Source organism: Toxorhynchites rutilus, chromosome 3 (genome assembly GCF_029784135.1).
Source record: "Toxorhynchites rutilus septentrionalis strain SRP chromosome 3, ASM2978413v1, whole genome shotgun sequence".
Lineage (NCBI taxonomy): Eukaryota > Metazoa > Arthropoda > Insecta > Diptera > Culicidae > Toxorhynchites > Toxorhynchites rutilus.
The window spans coordinates 299734690-299738888 of NC_073746.1; positions in this window are offsets into that span (position 1 = coordinate 299734690).

Genomic DNA, 4199 nt, shown 5'->3' on the forward strand with positions numbered 1-4199 from the left:
AAAGGATAGATCCTTTGCATAGAGTTCCGTCTTCATTTATAATCGTAGTTGTAAAGTTTGTTGATATAAGATTTTGTAATAAATGTTGTTGGTGATTTTTTTTTGTTTTAGTGAACTCATGTAATCAATCCGATAATTTATGGTTATTCATGTAGAATTGTATGTTGATTCCATTTTAGCCTTTTAAAAATAAACAGTAAAAATAGTAATACTATTTTTAAAAATTCGTATATCCATTTTGGTGTCTATACATTCTGTCAAATATATACCGGGAATTCATAATGTTAAATTATGAAAAAAACATTTTTAATTTTTGTTCACAACGGTACTGCTGTCAGTGGTCTTACTGTCAATCCTGAGGGCGATCTGTCATTTAGTTTGTTTACAGTATCATTAAAAATAGGGTAAATGATCTTGGTTCGTCCGATGTAGGGTGTTTCCACGCAACTAGTAAATGCAAATCGATTTTTCTTCATGAAACTCACACATAATCAATACGAGTTTTGATTTGTTGGAAAGCTCCAAGTCTCTAGTTTCTAATACTATTATGAGGCGTTGAAATTATTAAAAGTTTTATGTTTTTTAACGATTTTCCTCAAAGAGAAATTATGATCATGGTTTGTCCAAAAAGTGATCATGGTTTGTTCGGTTTTAGAAATCACCTTTTTTGAATGAAAAATGAAACTATGAATGCATTTCTCATTGCTTGAGTTTACTGCCATCATATTGATCCATCCATAATTTAGGCTTTCTTCAGAATATTGCCTTTTCTTGGGGCATTTTCAAAGTGTTCACCTCAACACACTCAACACGGAGAAACTTTATTTCTACTATGCGCGAAGGACACAATAAACAATCTGCAGCGCGCCAAGCAACATTAGTGAATCGGACAACTCATTATCACAGTTGAGGTCATCGAAATGCATTAATTACATGGTTTTACTGTGTAAACCTGATACAAATAGCGAGCAAGCATGATATTTACAATATTTGTTTGTGTTATAATCCAGGAGAGGTCTGAATACGTGCCAAATAATCATCTAGTGATTGATTAAAAGTTAGCTCAAATGGGGGGCGCATCGACAACTAGAGGATGTGGATTTTATATTCCTTTAAAACATGTAAATCCGTAAAAATATACTATAAAACTACTGTAAATCATGAATACGATAATTTGAAACATTCGAATACCTGATTTGACACAGATGCGCTGAATAAGAACATTCAAAAAAGTGGCCAAACCATGATCATATTTGCGACTGGACAAACCAAAATCATTTACCTTTAGTTAACTTTTTTTTCTCGTTGTAATAGGAATTATTTTATTGGTCAAAGATATTTTGTAATATTTTTTGTTGCATACAATAAAACATTGGAAAAGGTGGCAAAATACATTTGGTGACTCAACTATGTCGAAAACACGGATGTATGAACGGTATAAGACATTCAAAGACGGTCGAGAAAATAAAAACAATTTGTCACGTCAAGAATGACCATCCACCTCTTGGACGCCACTTGGACGGCCATGAGTACCGTACTGCACTCAAAAATTATTCCGCTGGGGCTATGAGACATCTTCCAAAGTTTCAAACGTGTGCGCTACAGCACAAGTTTAACGGTCAAACTAATGTGTTTTTTTTTGTTTTTTACTGGTCTCAATACATAGTAGGACACTTCGATTCCACAGTTTGGCATCACTGCTTGTATTATTCTACCAATTACAATTTTTCACTGCCCGAAATGCTCCGAAAAGTTTTTATGTTTGGATTGTTTCAATGCAAGACATTTGTTTTACGAGTTTGAAATAATGTTATAAAAATATAATTTCGAAAAAATAAATTGTTTTATAATGATTTTTATCGATATTTTACTCGTTTACCTTGAGTTGGGGCCGCGTGGGCAGTACTACACACGGGTAGTTTTCGCCGTTCTTCAGAATTTGGTTGATTTTTTGGGCATAAGATAAAGCGCAGCACGACTAGTGCCAGAAGAGCTCATTTTCCTTCAGAAGGCTTCAGAAGGGACCTATTTTGTAGGCGATGATAAAAATTATGATGATAAATAAAACATTTACGTTAAAAACACTAATTCCTGGTATATATTTGACGGAATGTATACAAATTAGAAATCGTGCGAACGTGACGAACTTGAACTGAAACAGTAATCGACAGATACATTTTACCAAATTGATTTAAATGGCAGCACTGCTCGCAATGTTCTCGAGGACACGCACTAATCCCTGCAGCACCCGCGGGGTAAGACAAAATAACGAGAAGAAGCATGCATCCAAACAACAATAACAATGGACTGCACTTCGTGCGCAGCATTACATAAGCCACTCGTGTGTTCATGAATCGCAATACCTTTCTGCTGGGAGCGAGAACGAGACGGACGCGGTTGGCTCAGATTGCAGCATTTCTCAGTTAGGGAACGAGGGAACTATTTCGCACGAAATTACGAAACTGTTTCCGAACCGATGGGCACCTCTTCTCTGCCTCGGATCATCGTTGTCTTCCTGTCCATCTGCCGACGGTGACAGGCATATGGTTCGGGGTCTGGCCCGAGTGCGGTGGCCTGCGGGAGGGAGAAAACATGCCAAGCTACTGCACTTCAATTCTCTAAAATATTATTGAACCGCGAACTAATCGAAATATTTCCATTCATTCCTCTCTTCCATTGCATGGCGGGATTGCATGCTTTGAAGAGTTATTAACAATTTTTCATTAACACAAAGCCGGGATAAGAATCGCACAAACCGGAGGAAGAGGGGGAAAGGGAACGGGAACCGGTCGGATTAGTGATTAGAGAGTGAGTGTGCAATATGAGAGGACGGTCCTCGGTGTGCCGTCGATCCAGTTTTTTTCCCCATTTTCTATCCTGTTGTCTTCGTTCGTTCTGAATGTCTATTTTTCAATCTGCCGTTCGCCGGAGCCACTCAACCATGGGGCCCTATCGGGGAAGGACTTTGGACGATTGTGATGGCTGTGTTTTCACACAGGAATACCGGGAAGTGCCCTCTGGCACTCGCTGAATGGTGGTCGAATCACGGCCGAGAGGAAGCCGGCGAGTTTTGTGCATTTCATATTTTTATCATTTGCAGTAATGAATACCACGAAGTCCGATGCTGATCAGGGGAGAGAACGACGTGTTGATTGATTCGTTCGATTTTCTAGGAATAGCCAATTTGACAGGAATGAACCCATAGCGTAGTGTTGAGGGTCTTTCTACTTGTTGTTTTGGTTGTGTTCGTATGGGCTCCACCCAAAATGAGTTGAAAATATTTGAAATTTTACGAGTGCGATTCTCGATTTGGATGAAACTGATGGAAAAGTAAAAAAGGGTATGTGTATTTTTGGATAAACTTAAATTCAAACACTGTAGCACTGGAAGAAAATTGACGTTGAAAACCATTGCTATTTTTTCTTTTCTTTTTTTTTTTTGCTGTTAAAACTTGAAGCTACAGCGAACGAATTCATGGAATGAAAGATTTAACATGATTGATTTGTTGAAGCACAATTTATAGTGCACTTTTCTAGCATTAATAAGTGGCATGATAGCGATTTCACGTCTAATCAGCCGAAAACATCCAATTTTGATAAATCGGAGAATATCGACTCCGATTTTTTCTAATCTTGTACCCAATGTTGCAGTTACTCAGAATAAAAATTTTCATCATGACCAATTTTAATCACGACTGATTTTTAATAGGACATATAAACAATAATTGACCTTTCGGAAGATTGAATCGAACAATGTAAATTACACTTCGGGAATGATCTTTGCAAAAAGATTGCAAATTTAGTTCGAGCAATTTAAAAAATTGTAAGAGGTTGTATCTAGGACACGACCGCATATTTTCGACGTAGAACTACGCAATTACATTTTGCAATCCACTTGTTAACCACTTCGAATATTATTTTATAATGAATCGAAATTTTTGTGTTAGATCTTGTTCTTCGCTACAAATAAATTTGATGAAAGTCCTTTCAAGTTTAATATGATGCCTAGGACTACCAAAATATGTGAACGGAAGAATTGTCAAACGATCATTGTATGTTGCATTTCCCTTTGAAATTATCGCACATCTCATGTTTACGTAGTTCTCGAACCGCGAAAGTTCATTCCCCTCTTGTATCTGAAATGACGATTTTCCCAGGCTTCTCAGTTTAAAAGTACGTTTTGGGGAAACATATTCCGGT